This window comes from Schistocerca cancellata, chromosome 2 (genome assembly GCF_023864275.1).
Source record: "Schistocerca cancellata isolate TAMUIC-IGC-003103 chromosome 2, iqSchCanc2.1, whole genome shotgun sequence".
Classification (NCBI taxonomy): Eukaryota; Metazoa; Arthropoda; class Insecta; order Orthoptera; family Acrididae; genus Schistocerca; species Schistocerca cancellata.
Genome location: NC_064627.1, coordinates 298546745 through 298560306, shown reverse-complemented (window position 1 = coordinate 298560306; position 13562 = coordinate 298546745).

The window sequence follows — 13562 nt, the reverse complement described above, 5'->3', positions numbered from 1 at the left end:
TTTACCAAATTCTATTCGATTGCAATCATAGGACCAAGTGGTTGTAGTAAGAAAACATTACTGATTGACAGATGTATTCCAGCTCCAGGATGGTGGAATTGTAATAAAATTTATCATCATTCAAAAAGTTTAGATCAACCAAAAAATCAGGAATTTATAAAAAGATGCCTGAAAGAGAAGAAAAGACAGTGAAAAAATTACTACTTTTATTGAAAATAATCTAGAAATTAAGTCATTAGATCAATGTCAATATAGTTCAGTTGTATTTGATGACTTCACTCTTGAAAATCAGTTTATAGGTAGAGTATATTTAACCAGAGACGATGTAAAGCAATTCAAAATGTAAAGATGTAACGGAATTCAAGCTTTTATAAAAAACAACCATGAGCACAATATGAAAAATATAAAAACGTCAACCAGTTATTGATGCTATTGAACAAGTAAAACAATGAATCTATGGATATTGTGATAATGTTTTGAAAGATATTGAAGAAAATGGAGAAGTTAAAAAGCAAATGGTTCCTTATCATCAACAACATCATCAAGACGAATTTGGAGATTCATCAACAATTAGAAAACTAGATGATCGGTCTGATGATATTCCTGAAATGTATTACTTTACATTAAGTGAAGTAGAAGTTCAAGCTGCATTGAACAAATATGAAGAAGTGTAAAAGGTGCATAAAAAAATGAAGGAGATAAAGTCCCACGAAAAACAGAAGAGACACAGTTTAAAGACAGTCGCCAGGATGATGATAAAAAATAAATGTAACTGAAAGAATGTTAAAGTATATTAATCATAGTGAAAATTTAACTTTTAGATTAAAATCTGTTGATAGATTAAAATTTGTGGGACAGTTTGCAGTTGATTTCAATGGCAAAAAACTAAAAATTGGTGGAAAAGAATATGAGGCACAGATGGTCTAATGAATCTAATGAAACTAAAAAAAATACTATTGATGATATGGGTGATAAATTTGATTCTATTGATTTACCAAGTTATGCAGATATGTTGTACTGTTCATCAGCATTATATTCTGAGAGTAACCCAAATAAATTAAAATCCATTAGAGGTAAAATAATAATAGCCTTATAAAAGAAACTGTTGGCATCTGTTTTCCAAAAGTATATCAAGTATCATCAGATTCAGATTCTTCATATGCAAAAAGAGGTGATGGTATAATTGAAAAATATACAGAAAAACCGTTTGAGTATGTGAGGATTAATGATGTTAGAGATTTAATCGATAGATTAGCGATAATTCATGGAGAAGAATTAGTGGGAAATAAAAATTATCATAACGAAAAAGTTGAAATAACCAAGGTCTCAATAAAAGAATTCAGTGTTTTTGTTATTAATATTTCCAAAGGAATTTCACATGTAATTCGATTTTCTAATAACTTACCATACACATTTTGAAAAAGTGAAAAAACATGGTAAAGGATTAGTAAACTCTTTGATTAAGAAATTACTATCTGGGTTGCATCTTCCAAGCTATCAATTTCCTGTAGTGGTCAATCATATTCCAAAAATTGAAAATAAAATTAATGTATCTATCAGCGTTCATTCACTTGATAAAAACTATCAGGTGTATCCATTAAATATAAAAAAAGTAAGAAAGAAAATCATGTAAATCTCCTTTATTTCAAGGAAGGAAATATTCACACCATTGTTGTGTAAAAAATTTATCTAGGCTTGTATCGAATCATATTAATAAACAGGAAGAAGTGAAATTTGTTTGTGACATGTGTTTACTCCATTTAACTAGTAAAGAAAAAATCTGATAATCAAATATCAGGTTGTTCAGTTAAAAAACCATTAAAAGTAGAAATTCCAGAGAAAGGTTCCTATGTAAGTTTTAAAAATTATCAACATCTGCAGAAAGTTCTATTTGTTATTTATGCTTATTTTGAAGATGAAAAACTATCAGCTGAATCCAGGAAATGCATATACAATGAAATATCAAAAATTTGAACCAAGTGGATTCTATTACTATATTACATTTGTAAATGGACACTATAAAGGTCCTGTTGTTTATAGATGACAAAATTCTCATAACATATTATTGAATGTATAAAAAAAGAAGCTCAAGAAATTGGAAGAATTTATACTGAAGATGAAGAAATGAAACCATTAACTCCTGGAGAACAATCAAGATATGCAAGATCAAGAAAATGTACATTGTGTAACTGTCATTATTCACTGAAAAATAAAAAGGCTCATCATCTTGATCATTTACCTGGAAAATAAATAAAATCCATTATGGAATAAATGTAATTTACAATTAAAACATCCAAGTTTTGTACCAATTTATTTAGATAATTTATTGGGATATTATTCACATCTGATTGTGAAAAAACTTGGTTATGACAAAAAATAAATACATTTAATACCAAACAATGAAATCAGTTATTCTAGTTTTGGCAAGAGAACAGAAAGTTAAAAATTAGATTTATTGGCACTTTTAAATTTGTGGCTTCTTCACTTGATAAGCTTCCATCAATTTTGAAAAGGGACCCAATGAAAATCATCAGAGAATTTTTTGCACAAGAGCCATTTAATCTAGAGGTCAGAAAAGGTGCATAGACATATGATTACATGTATTCTTGCAAAAAATTTGAAAAGCACCATTACCAGAAAAGGAAGAATTTCATAGTACACTGAATGACTGTGAAATAAGTGATGAAATCATAAATAAGAAAAAGTAGTTTGGAATAAAATTAATATTAAAATTCCAGGTGAATATCACGTTCTATATCTTAAGACTGATACATTGTTATTGTGTAATGTACTTGAAGCTTACAATCTTGACCCATCTTTGTATTTTACTGTAGCAGGATTATCTTGGTATGCAATGTTGAAATGTTGAAAATGACTAAACAACCAATTAAATTATTACATGATTGTAATTGTTAAAAAGGAATAGGAGGAGGAATTTCACCACGTTCTAAAGGATATGTTGAAGCAGACAGTAAATATATGAAGGATTTTGATTGTAAACAGATATCAAATTATATAGCATATTTAGATGCAAATAATTTATATGGGTATTCTATAAGTCAGTATTTACTTTAAGGAGAATTTCAGTGCGATAATCCACATTCTTTTGGCGGTACAAAAAAAAGTGAAATTTCAGATACTGATAAACTTTCATATATTTTTGAATTAGATTTAGAGTATCCCAAAGAACTACATGATTTACATAAATATTTACTGCTCACTCCTGAAAATAACTATATGATTTACATAAAGATTTACTGCTCACTCCTGAAAATAAAATTATGTCTGAAACTAAAGAAAATAAGTTGTTGACCACTTGAATGATACCAATAAATGTGTAGTTAATTTTAGAAATCTTAAGCAATATTTATCATTATGAATTAAATTAACAAGAATACATAGAGTTTTAAAATTTAAGCCCTCATATTGGTGAGGAAGTTTACAGATTTAAATACAGAAATGAAAACTAAAGCTAAAAATGATTTTGCAAAAAGGTTTCTATAAACTTATGAATAATTCAGACTTTGGCAAGACAATAGAAAATATTAGAAATATAGCACATATGAAATTAGTGTCAGATGGAGAAAAATTAATAGCAAAGCCAAACTTTAAAGGAAGAACTATATTTAATGAAAGTCTTGCTACTATTCTTATGAAACAAAAACCACATTTAATACAACAATATACATTAGAATGAGTGTACTTGATTTATCTAAAGAACTGATACATGATTTTTCAGTATAGAATAATGAAACTGAAATATTAAGAAAAGATTGAACTGTACCATCAAGATATGGACAGTTATATCTACAATATACAAACAGAAGAATTTTATGAAGATGTGAAATCGATGATTGGTAAATTTGATACTAGCGATTATCTTGAAAATAATATTTTTGGTATTCCAAAAGTAAACAATACAGTTTTAGTAAAAATGGAAGATGAATGCAATGGAAAAACTATGGAAGAGTTTTGTGGTTTAGGAGCAAGAACGTATGTTTATAAAGTTGGTGATACAATAGAGAAAAATCTAAAAAATCTAAAGGAGTTAAGAAATGTACTGTCAAAAACAGAATAAGTTTAGAAGATTATGAAGATTGTTTGTTGGACAATAGAGAAAAGTAGAGAAGAATTAATATGGTTTGAAGTGATATATACGAAATACACACAGTTGAAATAAGTAAGTGTTGAGCCCTCATGATGACAAAAGATATGTTTTGGAAAATAAAATAGATACATTACCATATGGACATTACAAATTAGAAAAAAAGCTAGTAAAAATTTTCTGTACAAACGGAGACTCTAACCAAGAACCTCAACAATGCAAATGTCTCGAAAGAGATTAAAGAATTAAGTGAGTTAGTGATAATTTTTTTATGTTATTTTACTGGATGTGAATATTTATATATTCTAGATATGAAGAAAAATTTGTATGGGGCTTAATAATGAGTTTAAGATTATTTTACCAGATATATATTCTAAATTAATTACTGATTGGGATTTTCAGTTAATTGAAAATGAACATATGTAAATGAAAAATAAAGAAGTGTAGAAACTTAAAAATAAAAATAATGAATTTCATTAATTCACAATGTGAAAATTATGGACTTTTTGATAATAAATTTATTATTCCAGGGTTCGTGAACCAGAAACCTGGACATTCAATATATAGTGCCGGGTGTATGCTGAGACACCTTGGAAAAATAAAATATACAGCACTTTTTACATTCACCATAATGTACTTTCTTTATTTTCTTATGTTCACCTTTTATAAAACAATATTAAATTTTATTTCTTACCTTCACCTTTTATTAAAAATATTAAATTTTATATTCATCCTTCACCTTTTGTAAGAAAAAATAATAATTATTAAAATTGGTGAATGTCATATGAAAAAATATTTGTATTAATTTTTGTAAGGAATTTTAACGGAATAAGTGAGTTAGACCTGACAAAGGGATTATAGTAGATGGAATGTATAGGTTCTGGGTAAATTTTCATTTTCTAGAAAAGGAAGGAGTGAAACGAGTGAGTGAGCTAGAAAATGGAAACTGAGCCCGACGCTACACATGCCATCATCTTGCTGCAGATCTTGCATATCAGACAAGTCTCCAAACACCACATTCCATGGAAAGGATCTTGGACTTCAAATCATTTAGCATCTAGTCGTGATTTGAGGGTCCTTATACCTCTTTCCGTAGATTCTCAAGATAATAGAACGTGAACATTCGACCAGCATCGCCGTTTTCGAGATAATCGTTCACAGGCACTACGTGCTAATAATCTGCACTTTTTTAAAGTCGCTTACTCAGTGGGTCTCCCCTTTTGCAGTTAATGTCATTGCTACAATGATCCCCCATCCGTGTCTGCTCCACTTACATACTTTTGATACCGTGTCACGTCTGCAAAGCACCAGGTGGTATCTAACATCGTGGTGGGCAGTTGTCATAATGTTTCGTTGATCAATGCACACACTGAACTACGGATTAGAAATATTACACAGATCAGAGATTAATCTGGATTTGAAATCTGTGTAGTGGAAAGCCTTTCACCAATGACATACATTGCAGCCAATCGGTTTGGAAAACTAAGATGTACAACATATTCGTACATAACTAGTCTTATGCATCTGTGGCTCTCCCAGAACAGTAAAGGTTAGTTAACTCATGATAACACCCTACATATAGTCACTTCTAATGTCCAGCATTCACTTTTTATATTGATCAGGTTACACAAATGTGTAGAGAGAAGTAGAACAACTTCCTGGATCGCCATAGCATTTCGATAACTTACTGTCACTCTGTTCAGTATTTCTATGGAAATATGTAAGAGAGATTTCCTCTGAAACCTGCTTTTCGTAATCGTATGGAGTGAATATAATGCAGCTGGGTCACATCCAGCGAGTGCCATTTATCTTGGGCAGAGCTGGTGAGACCAGATCTTGGCTCACTTCCTAGAAAACACACTTCAGTCAGCATGGCGCTGCAGCTGGAGCCGCGCCGTGCCATCTGCCTTTATCTCCTCTTTCGGGATGGCTCTGAGAGGCAGATATCATTTCGCCCTGTGACTGCCCGCAGTGATATATTACGTGCAGTCATTCAACTATTATTTACACGAGTCCTGTATAGGAGTTCACGCAGTCTCTCCCTCCTTCTCTCTCTCTATCCTCCTGTCTCTGAAACACACACACACACACACACACACACACACACACACGCACACACTGACTGACTGAAGCTTAATTTTATAATCTAATGGTAAAAACTAAGTTGATAAATGACTCACTCATGTATCATAGTGCAACATACCTACACTTTCCTCAACAATCCAGTTTCGTGCCTTAATTTTTTTTGGATTGTACTTACCTAGTTACTGTCAGTAGCAGGATGTTGACATACTGAATACGATATGAGTACTCTTATATATAATATTAGTTGCACGCTTTCCTGTGGTCCAGTCTGCTTCAATGCAAAAGAAATATGATGGGAATTGGATGTACGTCCTAATCTCCTTTCTCCCCTGTCTCTGTCCATCTCTCCCTCCCATTTTTTACCCTCCTTTCCCCTCTGTCCATCTCCTCCTCCCCCTTTCTCCCCATAATTCCGCCACCTTCTGTCGTTCTTTTCCTCCCCCCACTTTCTCCATCTCCTCCTGCCCCTTCACTCTGCCCATCACCTCCTTCCCGTTTTTTATACACATTTCCTTCCCTCTCTCTGTTAATCTCTTCTTCCCTCCTCTCTCTGACCTTGAGACTTGTTTATTGCTCTTCCAAAGCCAGATTCTGCAGAACTCTAGCCGTAAGCCAATGAGCCATAAATACAAGTTCCCTGTTTGCTTGCAACGTTTCACTGTTGTAAACTTTATATGTATAAAAAAAAGCGTGTGGTCTATGTGTGTCTAAACGTTTATTGCATTGATGTGTAGAAGTCTGAAGAAAGCGGAAAGTTATATATATAACGCATTTGTTGTGTCAAACTTTCAAAGCAATCGGTCAAGAACTTCAGAGACACAAGATTTTCAAAAAAACGGACATTCACATTTTTAGTTATATAGACATATGTATTTGTGGACAGAACGTAATAGTTCGGTAAGTATGTGCACTTTGTGCATACACTCGACATCCAGCTAATCCAGCTGTTATCAGTAAAAGCGTTAGTTCTTTAGGAAAGCTAATGACTTTATTGTGGCCGCTGCTGTGTCACTGATTTATCTCTCCAGTTATGATACAAAATAATTTTTTGTAGAAATACTGGTAGCATATATACTCATATAAGCTACCCAATAACGTAGTTTTTATTTTGTTTCGGGACTAGTATAGGATAAAAACCCACCACCACCATTTTACATACAGTGTTTTTCAGCACATACTGAAGGCTTTTACTGATGGGTTCGTGTAAGTCTGCAGTTGCATGACCGTGGTAATCAGTATATAAATTTTGATGTTGTGCATTCGCAAAGGTGGTGTGTCTCTCATTCATAGATCATGAATAAATTGTTGATACCATTGGCTATACGTGTAAAGCAATGATAATTCATTATGCCACTATGGCGTCCATAGAACTGTGTTGCAGCAATATAGACTAAGTAACTTTTTTTATCAGTCATGCTGTTCTGTTCTAACGTTTTGCAGTTAAAAAATTATTGTAGTATTCGTCTGGAAAGTTTGAACTCTAATCTTCTCTTTTTCTAAACCAATAATTGACATGCGCTGTAGAGACTTTTTCGACACATTGTCATCGTTTGGTGTCCAAAAGCATAGCACTGTGTATCTAGATGTTGGAACTTGAACACTATTTTAGGCGATAAGTAGTGCTAAACAGTGAGGTTACTACTTGTATTAACTCATCATGATTTGAAGAATACACTACACAGGGTGGTCCATTGATCGTGACCGGGCCAAATATCTCACGAAATAAGCGTCAAACGAAAATACTACAAAGAACGAAACTTGTCTAGCTTGAAGCGGGAAACCAGATGGCGCTTTGGTTGGCCCGCTAGATGGCGCTGCCATAGGTCAAACGGATATCAACTGCGTATTTTTTAAAATAGGAACCCTCATTTTTATTACATATTCGTGTAGTACGTAAAGAAATACGAATGTATTAGTTGGACCACTTTTTTCACTTTGTGGTAGATGGCGCTGTAATAATGACAAACATATGGCTCACAATTTTAGACGAACAGTTGGTAACAGGTAGGTTTTTTCAAATTAAAATACAGAACGTGGGTACGTTTGAAAATTTTATTTCGGTTGTTCCAATGTGATACATGTACCTTTGTGAACTTATCATTTCTGAGAACGCATGCTGTTACAGCGTGATTACCTGTAAATACATTAATGCAACAATTGCTCAAAATTATGTCCGTCAACCTCAATGCATTTGGCAATACGTGTAACGACATTCCTCTCAACAGCGAGTAGTTCGCCTTCCGTAATATTCGCACATGCATTGACAATGCGATGACGCATGTTGTCAGCCGTTGTCGGTGGATCACGGTAGCAAATATCCTTCAACTTTCCCCACAGAAAGAAATCCGGGGACGTGAGATTCGGCGAACGTGCGGGCCATGGTATGGTGCCTCGACGACCAATCCACCTGTCATGAAATATGCTACTCAATACCGCTTCAACCGCACGCGCGCTATGTCCCGTGCATCCATCATGTTGGAAGTACATCGCCATTCTGTCATGCAGTGGAACATCTTGTAGTAACATCGGTAGAACATTACGTACGAAATCAGCGTACATTGTACCATTTAGATTGCCATCGTTAAATTGGGGCCAATTATCCTTCCACCCATAATGCCGCACATACATTAACACGCCAAGGCCGCTCATGTTCCACTTGTCGCAGCGATCGTGGATTTTCCGTTGCCCAATAGTGCATCTTATGCCGGTTTCCGTTACCGCTGTTGGCGAATGACGCTTTGTCGCTAAACAGAACGCGTGCAAAAAATCTGTCATCGTCCCGTAATTTCTATTGTGCCCAGTAGCAGAACAGTACACGACGTTCAAAGTCGTCGCCATACAATTCCTGGTGGATAGAAATATGGTACGGGTGCAATCGATGTTAATGTAGCATTCTCAAAACCGACGTTTTTGAGATTCCCGATTCTCGCGGAATTTGTCTGCTACTGATGTGCGGATTAGCCGCGACAGCAGCTAAATACTTACTTGGGCATCATCATTTGTTGCAGGTCGTGGTTGACGTTTCACATATGGCTGAACACTTCCTGTTTTCTTAAATAACGTAACTATCTGGCGAACGGTCCAGACACTTGAATGATGTCGTCCACGATACCGAGCAGCATACATAGCACACGCCCGTTGGGCTTTTAGATCACCACAGGCATACATCAAGACGATATCGACCTTTTCTGCAATTGATAAACGGTCCATTTTAACACGGGTAATGTATCACGAAGCAAATACCGTCCGCACTGGCGGAATGTTACGTGATACCACGTACTTATACGTTTGTGACTACTACAGCGCCATCTATCATAAAGCGAAAAAAGTGGTCCAACTAAAACATTCATATTTCTTTACACACGAATATGTAATAAAAAATGGGGGTTTCTATTTTAAAAAACGCAGTTGATATCCGCTTGACCTATGGCAGCGCCATCTAGCGGGCCAACCACAGCGCTATCTGATTTCCCCCTTCAAGCTAGACGAGTTTCGTTCTTTGTAGTTTTTTCGTTTGGTGCTTATTTCGTGACATATTTGGCCAAGTCGTCTTCAATGGACCACCCTGCATATGTAATACACACTAACACAATTAAATTACTGACTAGTAAACTTTACAAACGAACATGCAGTTCTGGTACAAAGAAGCTTTTCGTTGAAATAGACTACACTTGCTTAAGATACAACGTTAAATTACAATATATTTGGTGTAGCTTAATAGTAGTGAATGTATAGTTCAACTTGGTCATGTTCCGGCTAAGCAAACTGTAGATTTGCCAAACTTCAAAAAGATCTGAAAGTGCGCTACTTCATTATTTCGCCTTGGCTTTACTCACAGCTAGTTTGTGCAGGCTGTGACTAGAAATGCTAAAAGTCCTGCTATCTCATTATTTACAACTCATCACAGAAACTCTTTTTCCAGACCTACGCAAATGTAAGATGAAGTGCGAAGCGAAAAGCAAAGACTATCACTTACGTTTATTATCCAGAAATGTATGTCGTAATACAAGTGCATGTGTAAGTTAGTCCAATCAATCCCTGGTAACATCGACTCGTTGTTACGGTGTCGACTCCAATAGACATACTGACTCTTGATGTCAGTACCCTTTCACAGTACATAGCAGGGATCAGGAGGTGGACGTATTGAGACTCAACCTCCTCAATCAGTGTACCGGTGGTGTGTCGTTGCCAAATGATGCATGTGATGCATCGTCCACAGAAAGAGAGTGCGCACCTCATATGGATGTGTATCATTCCAATGTCGCCAGCTTGTGTGGGGAACGTCAGTGTCTCATTTGGGCTTTGAACACACTATCATCGCTGAAAAAATGACCAAAGACCACCTGGAACTTAGTAGCCACCTTAGCGGACTGTGGGAAAACGTGTGTGTAATGATTAAGTTTCAGGGCGTGGTAGATGTTCACAAACTAGACGTGCCTGATCAAATCAAGCGTTCGAAAGGTATGGAGATGAACTGGCATGTGGATGATACTAAGTAGTCAGCTATACGTTGCTATTGCTGTACGTGGAATGTCCCCATAGGAGGTCACTCGCAAACATTTCAGCGCTGGGACCTCAGTAACGGGCTGTACATACGACTTACACTGACCTCACGACGAAAACTACATCGTCTTTATAGGTACAACACTTAAAACGCACAATGCAGAGTCCAAGCGCTAACATTGACCACGAAGTATAGCCTTGAAGGCAAAGACGAAGAGAAAGACTGCCAAAAGGCAGTTTTGTCCCAGCAAGAGCTCAGTAGTGAATCTTAGTGAGCGGTAGCCATTTACCAGGAGCTTGGAGGGTGCTCAGCTGATGAGATGGAGCACTACACCAGCCAATACTGGGGACAGATCCATATTCCTGAAGACGCTTGCAGGAAACTGTGTTCAGCTCTGTCGAATGTTTTCTCTAGGTCGACCGACACCAGGGCGCCTACTAAATGACAAGCTGACATGAGTCATACCACATCTCTATAAGAGCTTAACGCCGTGTATATATTGCTACCACCTCCAATACATGTTTGGTCGGCATTCTTGACAGTGGCGAGGACGCAATCTTGAAGTACAGGTGTGAATAGCTTACAACCCAAATTCGCTAACGTCAGTGAGTAGGTCTTGCGGTCTGCAACCTCTATGGCACGGGAATTATCATGCCCTCCAAAAATTCAGGGGGGACGTGAAAGTCTGAATCCAAGAGTACAGTTCATCTGTCCCCAACCGTCCCCCATAGTGTCAGAAAGGTGCTATAAAATCCAAGCAGAAGACCATCAGGCTCAGAATATTTGTTTCTTGCTCCCTGCGACAGGCACGATTCTACCAGCGCGACGGCCTTCTTGTGCCCTTCCCGAACACGGCAGGTGGTGCAGCACATTCTTAATGCCATTATCAGACCGCTGAGTGGGCAGATAGAGAGCACAGGAATAGGCCATGATGGCATGGGAAATAGTGGCCCGTATCTCTGCATGTTGTCCATCCACTACAATAACTGTCATGATGAGTCGCCTCTTGTAATGTCTCTGTTCTCGAATGATGTGATAGAAAGAAGCACGTTCATGAGAGATGAAATTGTGCAGCCTTGCTCGCATCTGCGTACCTTCCAATCTGGCTGTTGTGTTCTGCATGAGTCACGCCTTTGTCCGGTGGGCAGCCCTTTGCGTTCTTGCGAAAGGGGTTACAAGGCTAGTGCCCTCAAGACTGTGGAGTAAATCTCAGAGGTGGACTGTGTCTAAGTGCCTGTCGCACCCATACACCATGAGCATACAGTGAATAGCTGGCCTGTCATGTGGTGTCCACCACCGTATCGTGGAACCTTGTGTATAGCAGTGTCGTTCACATTTGTGCGAGGTATGAGTAATGGCTAGACGATAAGTCACTTCTAGAAGAAGGGTGATGTTAAGAACCCTAGGCCCTCTATTAAGGTTCATCTGTTGTCACAGCTAAAATGTTGGCCTGGTAGTCTGTGAATGGGATGGGCCACAGCTTAATCGCTGCCCTAAGGCGTGAGAAATGTAAACCCTGTACAACCTGCTGGCCGAGTGGCTGGTTAGCTATATATATCATTGTTGTTCAACATGGATTGGTGTCCATATATCGCACCAAGAATTACAAGGAAGGCCAGACATGGGACTTGATGAGTGATCTAATCCTCAGGGCATAAGTCACTGTTAAAGCTCCTACCTACCAGTAAGTGCTCCGCATGGAACCCTGAAATAATGGACTCACCTTAGTAGAGTAATAAACTGTTTGCTTCCTTCACTTAATCATTCGAGGCACACAGATTCACAAGGCAAACTGCAATGATTGTGAGCACAACGCCACGTGCTGATGGCATATAGTGTATATCCATTGCTTCTGTGCATATTATTATTCACGTATGGGCCCAGTAGGACCATGCAAGGTACAATCATCAATGCCACGTTTGATGGTTGGTGTTTCTTTGTGCCCTAATTTGTTTAATCCTTTCAGAATGAAGTCTCTTTCTCTCATCAGCCCACAGTGTTCAAATCTTTTTTCTCATTTCTCTCTGACCAACTTTCCAATCAAATATCATTTGACTGGATGTTTCCCTATTTGTAAGGTCTCCCTGAGTAATACCAGCTGCTTTAAAATCCTCCTTAATTGCAGCAACCCATTTCATTGGCTCAGTTTTCGCCTTACTTCTGTTTTAGTACAATTCTACTATTTGTTTTACCAACCTAGTGGGTGCCATTCTTTTAATGTGCCCATAAAATTTAAGACTTCAGTAATTTTGGGGCCTAATATTTCCCTAACAATCTTTCTTCTTTCTTTTGAATTTCTTCAACATCCATCTTCCTATTTAAAAATTCTGCTCCATAAAAACATTCGGGTCTGATCGCAGCGCTGTGATGTCTACGTTTACTGAATTTAGAAAGTGGTTTTTTATTATAAACATTTTGTGTTAATCTGAATGGAGTTGCCATCTTTTGACAGCAAACTTTTTTGCATCTTTTTCCAGACCGTTTTCTTGTACGATTTACCCCCAAGTATTTAAACCCTTTTTATTTTTCCATATTTCGTGTTCAAAAACTTTGGTGTTTGTTAGTTGCATGACATGTATTCCCTTTATTCGAATGATATTTGTAGTCCTATCTTTTCCGAGACTTCTTTAAGAATTTCAATTTGTCTTTGAGCTGTGGTAACACCCCTAGTTAAAATTGCCAGGTCATCTGCAAAGGCGAGTCAGTCTACTCTAATATCACTTCTAACTAACTTGATTGATTAGTCCATATTTTGTATCGACTTTTGCTCTCGCCATTCTGTAATTACCTTTTCCAAAACACATTAAACAGTAATGGAGAGAGTTCATCTCCCTGTCTAACACCAGTCTTTATTTCAAATGGTTCAGA